General features: G+C 51.3%; 1 protein-coding gene across 10 annotated transcripts in view; it reads left to right on the top strand.

The window, feature by feature from the left end:
- The window catches only part of AKAP13 (A-kinase anchoring protein 13), a 1,883,770-nt gene that overhangs the window by 1,048,885 nt on the left and 820,000 nt on the right, over nucleotides 1-14,885 (top strand). The window lies entirely within an intron of this gene.

Below are 14,885 nucleotides of genomic sequence, written 5' to 3' on the forward strand. Positions count from 1 at the left end.
CATCAAGCGCCCAGAATAATGAATTAAACACTGTAAATGAAGAAATATGTATAATCAGCTATTTGTAAACTCTCCAAATAACCGCTACATGCATTTAATGTTCAGCGTTAAACAAATAACATGTTCCCAAGAACAAATAAACAATTAAGTCATCGTAGTATCCAGAGCCACAAACTATCGGGACAAAGAATGGCCATTTTTCTAATGATAAATTGGAAATGCATTATAAATTACATCGGCATAGGTCAACTACCGAATAATTATAAATGAATAGCTTACCAAGTTTTACTGAAGACCTGTAATTCAGTGCATGTGGAAAGCCGCTAAATATGAGCGGGAAAGAAATTCTGAGTTGAATTCCAACATAGTTCATCCAGCGGAGAACAGCGGAATCTTGTGCACTCTAAAAGAAAAATAGTGCGTGCAACTATAAGTGTTAAATGCCAAAAGCGGCAGATATGGTGAGTGAAACAATGAACGGGCAACTACTCACCACTGCGGGATGCCCAATGAGTTCAAGGTAGGACCAACTATTACATCAAAGCGGTTCTTGCGTGGCACGCAGTCTAAGGATTCCAATATAATCCACACGAGGCTCGCTGGGTCTATAGAGAAAAACAGCGGCCCCTCACAGTTAGTGTCAAAGTGACACGTAAGTATGCAAAGCTGAAGAGGCACGGCGAAAAACGCCTCGTGTTTCTAATAACTTACTTAGGTCTTGTGATAGTTGTAACATCGGCTGATGAATAGTGGGCTACGGAGTAGACGGAGCTCGTACAAGCCCCTCCAGCTGGGAGGATGTCCCCAGAGACTGTTGCTATGCGCGGGACGCTCGTACAGATACACAAGCCCCTCGCTGCGGCGTTGGTCCGTGAAGCAAGGAAGGCATCCGTAGTAATAGAGAACGGACTAAAGTGATAAATATGAGTAAGATAGCAAGTTGGGCACACGCTAGAAAGTGGCAGCCATCTTAGAAGGTGGAAAGATGTCCAAAGTAGAATTGAATCATGTTGAATGTGTGAGCTACTTACAATGGTTTAGATTCAGAAAAGCCTGTATCCAAGCGGAAAAGAAATTGGCCAAGAAATTGGCCATCTAAGTTCCGATATGGTGACTCTGGATTTACATTGTGCGTGAAACAGACAAATATTCTTAAGGTAGCACAGAATTTGCTACTAGTAACAGTTATAAATTGGAGAGAGGTCCAAAATGGCCCAAGTGTCTATGGAGGGGATGTGATCGTATAAATGATACATGAAAAAACATCTTACTTAAGGTGACAATTATGTTTAAAAAGACAATACGCAGAGATCTGTTGAGTGCAGGCAGAGCTAGCGTCTAAAGAGACACAATCTAGCAACAAGTCAGATAAAACATTTTAGAGAGAATTCGTCATTAAGCCCCTTAGGTAGTAATGTGTTCAGTGTGTGTATCCAATATTTTTCTCTACGTGAGAGCGTTGATGCATAGTCCCCTCCCCTGCAGGGTTTTTTTTACAACTTCAAGGATTTGAAATTTTAATTGTGCAATTGTGTGGTTATTCTCCATGAAATGTCTGGAGAGGGGGGATTTGATGTTTTTACATCTAATATTGGATTTGTGTTCCGTAAGGCGTTCTTTGACTGGTCTTGTGGTTTGACCCACATATAGTTTGCCACAGGGACATTTGATCGCATAAATGACCCCGGATGACATGCAGGTGGCGTAGTTTAATGTTCTTCCCAGTATATGGGTGAACAATTTTTTCACCTTTTATGACGTTGTATAGACGAGGGAAAGTGCCAATTTCTTTAGTTTGTAGGACCATCTGTTTGTCTTTAGGTGGTATTTCTGCTCTGACCAGAGTGTCCCTCAGGTTCCTACCACGTCTGAAGGCCATCATAGGTGCTTTAGGAAAGAGTTCTTTCAGTGTCTGGTCGTTGTGGAGAATACTCCAATGTTTCCTGATGGATTTACTTATCTGGAAGCTCTGTCTTGAGTACTTGCTAATATGCAGTAATGGTGTATCCTTTGTTTTGTTTTTGGGTACCAGTAGTTGTTCTTTATTGATAAGTCCAGATCTTTCTTTGGCTTCCTCTAGGATGGTGTTAGGATAGCCTCTGGCTGAACATTTTTCCAATAGGGTGTTGCTCTCTGTGTCCAGACCGGCTGGGTCCGAAATTATCCGTTTTAGTCTCAAGACTTGACTATATGGTAGACTCTTAAGCATGGATTTGGGATGATGACTTGTAAAGTGTAATAGGTTATTCGCATCAGTGGGTTTGTGGTAGACCCTGGTCCATATCCGGTGTTCTTTAATTTCTTTAATTTCCATGTCTACATCCAAAAAGTGTAGGCGGGGTTCACCAATTTCCATTGTGAATTTAATGGTGTTGTGGATAGAGTTCATATAGGTGAGGAAAGTGTCCCAATTCTTCACGTGTCCCACACCAGATGCCAAATATGTTGTCTATATAACATTTCCACATTAGTATCTTGTAGGACGATTCTGGGTGGTCCAGTACATGTTGATGTTCAAACCTGTACATGAATGTGTTTGCGTAAACTGGGGCCATAGATGAGCCCATGGAGGTACCAGTAGTTTGAAGGTAGTATTTCCCTTTAAATCTGAAATAACTGTTAGAGTATGGTTTCAAGAAATTTTAGAACCAAATTGTTATTGGACATGCTGTTATTGCCATTGGAGATGAGCCATTGAACTGCTTCGTGGCCTTCGGTGTGGGCGATTGGTGTATATAAACTACACACATCCATACTGAAGATAATACACTCTGTGCTTAGAGTTGTGATGTGATTGATACAATTCAGAAAGTCTGTTGTGTCTCTAAGGTAAGTAGGGGTCTCCTGTACCAATTTCTGAAGGGATTGTCCACGTAGATCGCTAGAGGCTCAAAAATGCTATCAGTGCCCGCTACTATCGGTCGCAGTGGGGGGTTGGTGGGGTCCTTATGAATTTTGGGAAGGCCATAGAATACGGAGTGATTGGATGTACATTACGTAAAAATTCACTCTTCTTGACATCGATCATGTCTGGATCTAATGCTTCTTCAATGATCTTCTTAATGAGGATCTTGATTGTGTTGATAGGGTCACCATCTAGCTTGGAGTAAGTGTTGGTATCATCTAGCAGTGTGAGGCATTTAGTCGTGTAATCTTTAGTGTCCATTATGACAATTGCGCCCCCTTTAGCTGCGGGTTTGATGGTAAGTTCTTCATCTTTGGCCAGTGTTTTTATATGTTCCAATTGACACCGTTTCGCATTGCTTGGTGTATTCTTTTGGTAGTTAATCCTTTCAAGATCCTTCAAAACCATTTTTTCAAATAGGTTAAGCGTAGAATTTTGTGTGAACGGGTCAAAAGAACTCTTTGGACGGAATTCAAGGATGTTATTGTCCGGAGGTGGTGTATCCTCATCCATGTCGGACTTAAAAAACAATTTGAGCCTCAGTTTTCGCAATAACCTATGAAAACATACTTTTTCTTCAAAAGCGTAGTGTTGCTAGTGGGCACAAATGATAGTCCTCGGTTAAGCATGTCCAATTGTCCACTAGTGAGGTTTTTACAGGACAGGTTCACATATTGGTGCATGCTTGCGTGCTGTCTGAGTAGGGGTTCGAGCCCTGGGTCCTCCTGGTCCGAACAGGTGCAAACAGGAATTGCCCTTTTCTTCGGCTGCCCTTTTCTTCGGCTGCCCTTTTCTTCGGCTGCCCTTCGTCTGCCCGTTCAAGGGACGCCCTTGATCTAAGAGTTAAGAGCAGAAAGGAAGATGCAGGGCTAAGAAGGTCGGTGGTGCTTTGGCGAGGTGACCTACATCCATTTGCACCTGCTCACCAACTGCCAACATAGTAAACAAAGTTGACAAATACAGATAAAGTGATAAAGAAATACCCCAAAATATGAATAAAGAAACAGAAATGGTGTGAAAACCAGTTCCTTCGTGAGCAGGCCTTTAGGTTGATAATAACATGGCATTTGTTATTTGCTTTGTAAAAACGTGAACTTTATGGTGGTGGCACTACCCAGGGTGGAGGCCTAAGACGTGCAGTGACGGCCGGCCACTATGGGCTACAGGGGTGCCTGAGTGGCAGGCAGCACAATCCCTGTGTCCTTTATTTTCATGGGGTACTATGCTACCTGCCCCTGTGTAGGGGTGCATCCCCCTGCTCGAGTTGCGCCCTATGTAGGTGAAAAGCTCCTCCCTTTCCCCGTAACATCCAGCTTTTCACTTTGGGAGTCACTGCCGCGCCAGCATGGGGGTGAGGGGGTAGATTTTCTGTTGCAAAAGGCACTGCTGCCATGCTAATTTGGGGAGCCTTTCAAGGGCTTCCCCGAGCTGGGGTGGCAGAGGCACCTTATTTAAATGAAGTGCCCTGCTCGCATGCTGGAGCAGAGAGCTTTTCATTTGAATAGGGCACCGCTGCCATGCCAGCACAGGGCAAAGGCACCCACCAGCTGGCGTGGTGGTGGTGCCATATTTAAGTGCAAAGCTCCCTGCCCCAGTGCCGGAGCGGGAAGCTTTTCACTGAAATAGGGCGCCGCTGCCCAAAAATAAAATACTCTGGGCTCCACCTTCTCCCTCAGGGGTGGGGAGGGCTGGGCCGAGGGTCATGGCCAAGCCTGCCATTTTGCATAAAAGCAAATATAATTTTGGGAACATACATTTCTCACGTTCCCAAAACGCTATTTGTGTTTATGCAAAATGCATGTTTCAAATTTAAAATTGGCCACAATTTTAAATTTGAAACATGTCTGTGATAGTGATTCAGCAAGAAATCCTTTTGGGTTAGTAATGGAAGTTGGTCTCTGCTCTTTTAATTGGTCACAATACTCGCCTTAACAAAAATGTCTGTAAATTGCAAGACATAAATACCTATTTGACCCTCTTTTGAAAAGAATTTTGAAAAGAATGTGAGGCTGGCTGTTTCTGCATTCAGTCTTGTGCCATATGTTCTAAAGCAGATTTGGGAATTTCCTGGGTCAGCCCTGGTCCTTAGGACAGAAAAGCTTCCTATGCTGATGCCAGAGCTTTTATTTTACATATGGCGCCTCCCTGAGCTGGCACAGTGGTTGAGCCAGCCTCTATTTTCTGACTGGATCACCGTTTTGAAAGCTCGTCTTTATAGGGATAGGGTATTGATAATGCCTGTTCAGGCTTTTGTCCTTTAACACTGTTTGCTGCTGCTGCCATGGTAATGAATGTTTAAATGTAAATAAGCTTCTTACCCAGGTTAGAAATCTGACAGGATCTTGGTACCACCCCATTTTATTTATTTATTGTTGCTTGTTAGGCGCTTATACAGGAAGTAAATACTGTTTTAAAGCGCCATCAGAGCCCAGGGCTCAGCACTCAGACATCAAGGCAGAGTGCTGCCTTCTTGCAACCGCCCAATGTGGGAGGCTTAAACCCTCACAAAGCAGAGGCTGGCGCCACCCTATTTACATGAAAAGACCCCAACTCCTGTGCTGGTGCTAGGGGTGCTCCCAGAGCAAAGGCCTTCTCTGCCTACATTGAATGCATGCCAGTCTTTCCTCGTAATAGTACTTGTCTTTGCTTTACCCTTAATGCTGTGGTGGATCTAAAAAAAGAAGTCTGACACATTGAGGACCTGGTTCAATATCTTTTATTTAAGCAATAGGCCCCAAGCATGTGGGCATTACCACTTCAGGTAATGCCCACTGTGCTCTGGGTCTTTTGCTATTAGTACCCCGGTCAGCAAGACCGGGGTACTAAGAGCAATTTTATTTCTGTTCCGAAACACTTACCTCGATCCCCGGCGGGGGAAGATGGCAGCCTCCAGCTGTGTGGTGGCTCGGAGCAGGGATTACCCCGTTCCAAGCCTCCTCATTGGCTGAGTGGCTGCCGCATCCCACCGCCGGGGACAGAAAGGAATGAACATTTTGGGGAGAGGGATTCCCGGTCGGGTAACGCCCTGGCGAAGATCAATGAGATTGCATGTTACAATCTCATTGTCCCTCGGAGGGTACGAATAAATTAGAAGTATAAGGCTAACTTTCCCTATTACTAAAGGAAATACCTATGCTATCTAAAGAAAATAAAGGTGCTTGTCAGGAAGTCCAAAGTAACAGTGACCCCACCATCCAAACTAACTCTATCTGACCCTATCACTATATTTAACTAACTTAATGTCTTCTCTTTGCCTGGACTTGTCTTCTCTTACAGTTGACTTTTTTTATAGTCTTTCTCTGTGGTTCAGATATTTCCGACATACCTTGGATAGTTTCTGAGATCAACTTGTGTAGTTCTGCAAGAATAGTCTTGGGTTTAGTACTTTCTGTTCTCCTATAGTTCAAATATTTTCCCTTCATAACTTCTGTCCTACAATGTCTCTTCTCTTATTTTGTTCATTCAAGAGTGTTATATTTCTGTCTCTCATTACTGTAACTTTCTGCATGGTTCAATTCTGAGGTTATAGGGGTTCTTCTCTTCCTCCTAGGGATCTTGTTTCTAGTCTCTGCTGGTTGCCCACCTGGGTTGCTTAAACCCTTCTTTTATCAGCTTTTCACTTCTTTTGTCAACAGGTTTCTCCAGCATGGGGTCTGGCATGGATTCACATGCTCATGAATATTCCCCGTCGTCAGGCTGGGAATCCTCGGTAAAGAAAAATCAGTATCAGTTACGTTTCTGATCTGTCTTTCGTAGTAGTAACCAATCACTGATCTCTGCGTCATACTGGCCACAGCCAATGACTGCCATCTCCCTAAGCCCCGCCTCTGGCAGCCATCTTCAGATTTTTACCGCACGTTCAAGTGTTGGGATCCTCGTGCTATTGCTCTTGAGCTTTAGTGCTTTTTTCGCGCTTTTTTCTTAGGAAAATTTTCTCTTTTTCGGTCAAAAGAGCCTCAAGCTCCACCGTTTCTTTATCCGATCAACAGGGACCCGTGTCGGATTCTTCTACGCCCCTCAAGGGTGAAGATTTCGTTGAGCCACGCTTTTGGAGGACTCCAGAAGTTTCTCAGGCCCATCTCGATCATGGCCCAGGAGAAGGGAAGCTTGAAGCCCGGAAAGCTGTTCAGGGTCTGCCCTGGATGCCAGCTTCAGAATGTCTTTAAGGAGGACAAACACTCCCTTTGCCTCTACTACCTGCATGAGGACAAGACGCACGTGGAGAAGGGCTGTGCGTTTTGCGGCAATATGTTGGAGCGGACCATGAAGGACCGCCATCTGCGTCTTGCCAACTGGCTGGAGGGGAAGAGCCCGTCAGGCGAGAAGAAGAAGAAGAAGAAGTCGTCCAAGCGGTCTTCTAAGACCTTTGAGGGCGCCCCGGCGACGGGGGTCCAACAGAAGGCCAAGCACTGCGAGTCCGCTGGCACCGGGAGTGCCGAACGGTCGGGCTCTACGGGCGCCAGGCAGGGCGTATCCTCCCTGGCGCCATCAACCACGAGCCAACGCTCTGGCTCGGGTAAGAGGAAGGCCGAGCACCCGGCGAAGCTCCTGGAGAGACCCCGGTCGAGCTCGAAGGCCCCATCGGAGGGGGAGCGAGGCGGTGACCCTCCCCCCAAGGAGAAGGCGGTGAGCGCACCTAAGGTGGTGAAAGCCTTAATCCACCCGGCCAAGGCCTCTATCGAGACAGTCGCGGCGGCCCTGGCTCAGCCTGTGGAGGCTACACCAGTGGTGGCGACCTCGGGGCCCAGAGTCTCCCTGCCACCGCGGAGGGAGTCCTCTTTCATGCCCATCGACAGGACCCCCGTGAAACCTCCGACGGAGAAGAAAAAGGGGGGGCAGGAGGTCGTCGTGGATTCGGCCTCAACCTCTGAGGAGGAGCTGATCGAAGTCTTAAGCCACGGCGTTGGCATGGAAGAAGACCAGCCCGTCGGGAGGGACCCCGACGTAGGAGACAACGAGAACGTCGAGGGTGCCGACGGGGCTCCTGACCGCCCGTCGGACTCCCCTCAACCAGTGCCGCAAGACAACTCGGCGGCCATTTTGTTGGCTATACAGTCCTTATGCTCGGAGATGAGGACGAGATTGCCGTTACCACCAATGGAGGAACCTCTCCCTTCTGGGAGCCCTCCTCCTAAGAGAAGAAGGATTCATCCTCCACCTCCTTTTCAACCATCGCGCCCTGCTCAGCCCTCCTCCTCCCCGTCCACGACCCGTGGGGATGATACGGGGACTGACACGGCTGCAACGGGCACAGACGACGAGGTTTACGACGAGGATCTCCCGTCGTCACCTCCTCCCCGGGCTTCCCCGCCGGACGAGATTGGATCGTTTCATGCCAAGATAACCAGGGCATCCGAGCTTTTCCAGCTCTGCCCGGAAGAGAAGAAGGAAGGTTTCCTTTATCAACGGCGCGAGACCAAGAGGAAGACGGTCCTCGCTGTACCTCTACTGGATGATATCTGGGATGAGGGTCTTTCCCTCCTCAAGAACCCATCCACGACGCCTGCGAGGAGGGATCGGTACGAGAAGAAGTACCGGGTCCCAGACACGGCCCCCTTGTGCCTTCGGGCACAGCCGACCCCGGACTCGGTCGTCTCTGCGGCGGCCAGGAAGTAAGCGGAGGGGCCTCGGCCTCTACGTCAACCTCCCCGCCGGACGGCGAGGGAAAGAAATTGGACACGATCGGACGCAGAGTCATCTCATCGGCAGCGACGACGATTAAGGCTGCCAACGCCTTGGCTATCGTAGCCCGCTACGACAGGGAGTTGTGGTACAAAATTGCTCCCCTGCTGGACTTCTTACCAGACAAGAGGGCGGAGGCCATAGAGATCTTGCAGGAAGGAGAAGTGGCGTCGGACCACGCCATTACGATAGCGACGGACATCGCTGACACTGGATTTTGCCAGTTGGGCAACGGCGTGTGCCTTAGACGGCGTAGCTGGCTCAAGGCAACTGACTTCCATCAGGACGTGCAGACCAGAGTCTTGGACATGCCGTTCGACGGGAGCAACCTGTTTGGGAAAACAGTGGACGATTCCCTACAAGCCATCAAGACGGACACGGAGACGGCCCGGGCTCTTGGTGTTCTCCAGCAACGACGGCCGCCCTTTCGGAGCGGCGGAGGCAAGCAGGGTGCCTCCAAAGGTTCCAGCGGCGGATTTTCCACCTATCGTCACAGGAAGCCTACAGGGGACGAGGCAAGTCGGGCGGACCCCGCAGTCGTCGCCAGGGAGGAGAAGGCGGCAAAGCCTTGTCGAAGCAGGACTGAACCGGCTGTGGGGTCGGCCCCCACCGAAGCACCCCGGTGGGAGGCCGGCTGGCGAGCTTCGTCAGCGTGTGGGAGTCCATCTCCACCGACCGTTGGGTGCTGGACGCCCTGGCCCAGGGTCACGCGCTCGAGTTTCTAAAGAAGTGCCCGCGCGTCCCCCCCGTGGCCAGGAAGGAACATCACGTCCCTCAACTTCTCTTGGAGGTAAAGGCGATGCTCAAGAAAGGCACCATCGAGCTCGTCCCAAAGAGGCTTTGGGGCTCCGGAGTTTACTCAAGATACTTCCTCGTGAAGAAGACGGGAGGATGGCGTCCCATCCTGGACCTACGACGACTGAACAACAAATTCATCAAGGCACAGAAGTTCCGGATGGTCACCCTCCAGCACGTCCTGGGTCAACTGGAGGAGGGCGATTTCCTGTCGTCGTTGGATTTGGAGGATGCCTACTTCCATATCCCCATCCTAAGGGGACATCGGAAGTTTCTCAGATTCGTGGTCCAAGGGCGTCACTACCAATTCAGAGCCCTTCCCTTCGGATTGAGGTCGGCACCCAGGATGTTCACCAAGTGCCTCGCACCGGTGGCGGCGCGGCTGCGCCTGGAGGGGATCCACGTCTACCCCTACCTGGACGACTGGCTCATCCGAGCAAAGACAAAGGAGCTCGCCGTGGAGCACACGGCGAGAACCGTCCAACTACTCACGGACCTGGGATTCTCCATAAACTACGCCAAGTCCCACCTGGTGCCCGCGCAAGATACACTGTTTCTGGGAGCGAAGCTCGACACAGTGGCGCTTCTGGTCTCTCCGTCGGAGGAAAGGACGAGGGCCATCTTGGGCAAGGTGCAGCGGATGCTGGTTGCGGACGCGGCCAGGGTGAGGTCCATCAAGTCCCTCCTCGGAATGATGTCTTCTTGCATTTATCTCATCCGCCTGTGCAGGCTTCGGATGCGCCCGTTGCAGGAGTTCCTGGACGCTCGCTTGATCCAGACAATGGGCAGCTTCGAGGACAGGATCACACTCGACGAGAGCTTCCGACGAGCGATCCGGTGGTGGGGCACCTGCGCGCATCTGACGGCGGGCATGGACTTCCAGACCCCGGGCCACCAGAAGACAATGACCACGGATGCCTCCCTGGAAGGGTGGGGAGCGCACACCAGAAATCTGCACGCGAGGGGCCTTTGGCTGCCGACGGAGAAGTCCCTCCATATCAATGTCCTGGAACTCCGTGCAGTGTTTTGGGCCCTCAGGTCCTTCCTTCCGTCCCTCAAGGGCAAGGTGGTGAGGATCTTCACCGACAACACCACCACCATGTTCAGGAAGCAGGGCGGTACCAGATCCCCAGCCCTGTCCAAGGAGGCGCAGGATCTGTGGCATTGGGCCGTCGCCCAAGGGATGTTTCTGGTGCCGTTTCATCTGGCAGGAATAAAAAACACCATCGCCGACTCGCTCAGCAGAGAGCTGCGCTCGTGCCACGAGTGGGAACTACGACAGGATCTAGTGGACTGCCTCTTCCGACGGTGGGGCACACCCCAGATCGATCTGTTCGCGACGAACTCCAAGTGCCGGAGGTTCGCCAGCAGGTTTCCCCAGCCGAGGAGCAATGGCAATGCTTTCTCGTTCCCCTGGGAGGGCCTGTTCCTATATGCGTTCCCCCCCTTGCCGCTGCTGATCCGGCTCATCAACCAGCTCAAGAGGTCACGGTGCAGGATGATCCTCGTCTCACCTGCGTGGCCGAGGCAGATATGGTTCCCGGACCTTCTGGACTTGTCAGCGTCCCCGTCAATCAAGCTGCCGGTGGATGCGGATCTTCTCTCCAGGGAAGGAGGCGCCATCCTCCATCACGACCCGAAGTCGCTGAACTTGCAGGCCTGGCTCCTGCAGCGCTAGAGTTTGGAGGATACGACATACCGGCCGACTGCAGAGAGGTTCTTGCAAAGGCCAGGGCGTCCTCAACTCTTAAATGCTACGGACACAAATGGAAGAGGTCCTCTGTCTGGTGCCACGCACAGAAGATTAACCCTCTACGGATTACGGCTCCTCAAGTACTGCCGTACCTGCTGACGCTGGCCAAGGCTGGACTGGCGCACGCTTCCATCAAGATTCATCTTGCTGCGATCTCCCGATACACCAGAACCACGGGATGGACGTCTTTGTGGTCTCATCGTCTGGTGAAAGAATTCATGAAGGGACTGTTCAGATCGTTCCCGCTGGTGAAGGCCCCGGCCCCGGCACTCAACGTGGTGCTGACCAAGCTCATGGGACCTCCGTTAGAGCCTCTGCACTCAGCTCTGTTGAAGTTCTTGTCGTGGAAAACAGCGTTTCTTGTGGCCATCACCTCCGCACGATGGGTGGGAGAGATCCAGGCCCTTTCCTGCAAGCACCCGTACTTGACTTTTCACGACACAAGGGTAGTGCTCAGGACGCACCCCTTCTTCATGCCCAAGGTGCCGTCGGACTTCCACCTCAATGAACCCTTGGTGTTGCCTGTTTTCTTCCCGTCGCCTTTGTCGCCGGCTGAAAGGCCTTTGCACTCGCTGGATGTGGCTAGAGCGCTGAAGTTCTACGTGGACCACAAGAAGAGTTTTCGGAAGACGTCACAACTTTTTGTGAACTTTGGACCTGTCAATCGGGGGAAGGCTCTCTCGAAGGCTTCCATTTCCAGATGGCTCTCTGGCTGCATCATTTACTGTCATCGGTTGGCAAACCGACCGCTGCCTGGCCGTCCGAGAGCCCATTCCACCAGAGCGATTGCAGCTACCACCGCGTTCCTATCTGGTGTGCCCTTGCTGGACATCTGCAGGGCTGCTACGTGGAGGTTGACGCACACCTTCACGAAATTCTACTGCGTCGATCGGGATTCCAGGGAGGAGTCCAGGGTCGGCCAAGCAGTGCTGCGCAACCTGTTCGCTTAAGGTGAGCCTGGTGAGGAGGTAAGAATTGCTTAATGTTGAGTTTTGGATGTAATACTTAATGTTGAGCCTTTTCCACCTCCCATGGTTGTGCATGTGTGTACTGCTGTGTATTCTTTTATTCATGAGCATGGGAATCCATGCCAGACCCCATGCTGGAGAAGGAACAACTTACTTACATGTAACTGTTGTTCTCCAGCATGGGTCTGGCATGGATTCACATGCGAACCCGCCCGCCTAACCCCTCTGCGGCTCTTCACTTGGTCATACTGCCACTTCACGTGCTACCAAATCTGAAGATGGCTGCCAGAGGCGGGGCTTTGGGAGATGGCAGTCATTGGCTGTGGTCAGTATGACGCAGAGATCAGTGATTGGTTACTACTACGAAAGACAGATCAGAAACAAAACTGATACTGATTTTTCTTTACCGAGGATTCCCAGCCTGACGACGGGGATAATTCATGAGCATGTAAATCCATGCCAGACCCATGCTGGAGAACAACAGTTACAGGTAAGTAACTTGTTCCTTATCTTTTGATAGGATTGGGACCAGTTTCTTTTCTAATACAATACCTCTTTTCCCTGCCCGGGTTATTTGTTACTTGTTTACAATTCCAATGAGTGCGTTTTAGTGCTATTTTTTCATCCTTTGGATTGAGATGAGTTTGTCTTCTCATATAATATCCATGTTCCCTGCCCAGGCTATTCTTACTTCTATACACCTCCAATTGCACAGCCTTAGCATTACGTTCTCGTCCTTAAGAATGGGATAAGTTCCTCTTCTCCAGCATGGGGTCTGGCATGGATTCACATGCTCATGAATATTCCCCGTCGTCAGGCCGGGAATCCTCTGTATAGAAAAAAAAATCAGTATCAGTTTAGTTTCTGATCTGTCTTTCTTAGTAGTAACCAATCACTGGACTCTGGGTCATACTGCCCCCAGCCAATGACTGCCCTCTCCCTAAGCCCCGCCTCTGGCAGCCATCCTCAGATTTTTACCTCACGTTCAAGTGTTGGGAGTTCTCGTGCTGTAGCTCTCGAGTTTTTGCTGCGTTTTTGTGCTTTTTCAGGAGATTTTTCTCATTTTTTGGTTAAATAGAGCCTCAAGCTCCACCGTTTCTACATCCGAAAAATGGGGATCCGTTTCGGAATGTTCTACACCCCTCAAGGGTGAAGATTTCGTCGAGTTATGCTTTTGGAGGATTACAGAATTTCCGAGGCCTACCCCGGACATAGCCCAGGAGAAAGGAAGCTCGCCGCCCGGGAAGCTGTTCAGAACCTGCCCTGGATGCCAGCTTCAGAATGTTTTCAAGGAGGACGAGCATTCGTAATGCCTCTGTCTCCATGAGGACAAGACGCACACGGAGAAGGACTGTGCGTTTTGTGGGAACATGTCAGAGCGGACCACAAAGGATCGCCACTTCTGTCTCGCCAAATGGCTGGAAGGGAAGAGCCCGTCAGGCGAGAAGAAGAAAAAGAAGTCCGAGCGGTCTTTTAAGTCCTGTGAGGGCGCCCCGGCGACGGGGGCCCAACAAAAGACCAAGCAGCGCGAGTCCGCAGGCACCGGGAGCGCCGAACGGTCAGGCTCTTTGGCTGCCAGGCAGGGCGCATCCTCCCCGGCGCCATCAACCACGAGCCAACACTCTGGCTCGGGTAAGAGGAAGTCCGAGAACCCGGCGAAGCTTCTGGAGAGGCCCCGGTCGATCTCGAAGATTCCAGCAGGAGGGAAGCGAGGCTCGGACCCTTCCCTCCCCCCCCCCCAAGGTGAAGGCCCCAGGCGTACAGAAGGTGACGATGGCCTTAATTCACCCTGCTAAGACCTCGATTGAGGATGTTGCAGCGGCCCTGGCTCAGCCTGTGGAGGCTATGCCAGTGGAGGCGACCTCAGGACCCAGAGTCTCCCTGCCACTGCGGAGGGAGTCGTCTTTCAGGCCCATTGAGAAGACCCCCACGAAGTCCTCGTTGGAAAAGGTGGTGGAGGGGCAGTTGGCCATCGTGGATACGGACACGACCTCTGAAGAAGAGCTCATCAAAATCGTGGGAGAGGTCCACCCCACCGGGAGGGATCCCGACAAGGGCGACGACGAGAGCGACGGTGTCACCGACGAGGTTCCTCAAGAGCCCTCGCGCCCGTCGTTCCGGTGCCGCAGGACACTTCGGCGGCCATTTTGTCAGCGTTTCAGTCCTTATGCTCGGAGATAAGGACAGGGTTGCCCCTCCCCCCGATGTAGGTACCTGAGCCAGACCCGACGGGGGAACCGGAGCCGGGACCTTCGGAAAGTCCACCACATAAGTAGAGGACAACGCATCCTACGCCACCTCTCCCACCTCTGCGGCCTGCTCTGCCTTCCCCCCGGTCTACTACCCACGGGGATGATACAGGCACGGACACAGCTACGAAGGGTACAGATGGCGACGGAGGCGACGACGGGACGTGTCCCCCATCGCCCCCTGCTCGGGCGTCCCCGCCCGACGAGATTGGATCCTTTCATGCCATGATTTCCAGGGCATCCGAGCTCTTCCAGCTCTGCCCAGAAGAGAAGGAAGGGTTCCTTTACCAACGGCGCAAGGCTAAAAGGAAGACTGTCCTCGCCGTACCACTTCTTGATGACATCTGGGGTGAGGGGCTCGCCCTCCTCAAGAACCCTGCCACGGCGCCGGCAAAAAGGGACCGGTACGAGAAGCACTACCGGGTCCCCGATGCTGCCCCCTTGTGCCTTCGGGCGCAACCTACCCCCGGATTCGGTCGTCTCGGCGCCGGCAAAGAAGAAAGCTGGGGGGGCATCGGCCTCAACATCAACTT

The sequence above is a fragment of the Ambystoma mexicanum genome, chromosome 11 (genome assembly GCF_040938575.1).
Source record: "Ambystoma mexicanum isolate Mex_15411 chromosome 11, UKY_AmexF1_1, whole genome shotgun sequence".
NCBI classification, from domain to species: domain Eukaryota; kingdom Metazoa; phylum Chordata; class Amphibia; order Caudata; family Ambystomatidae; genus Ambystoma; species Ambystoma mexicanum.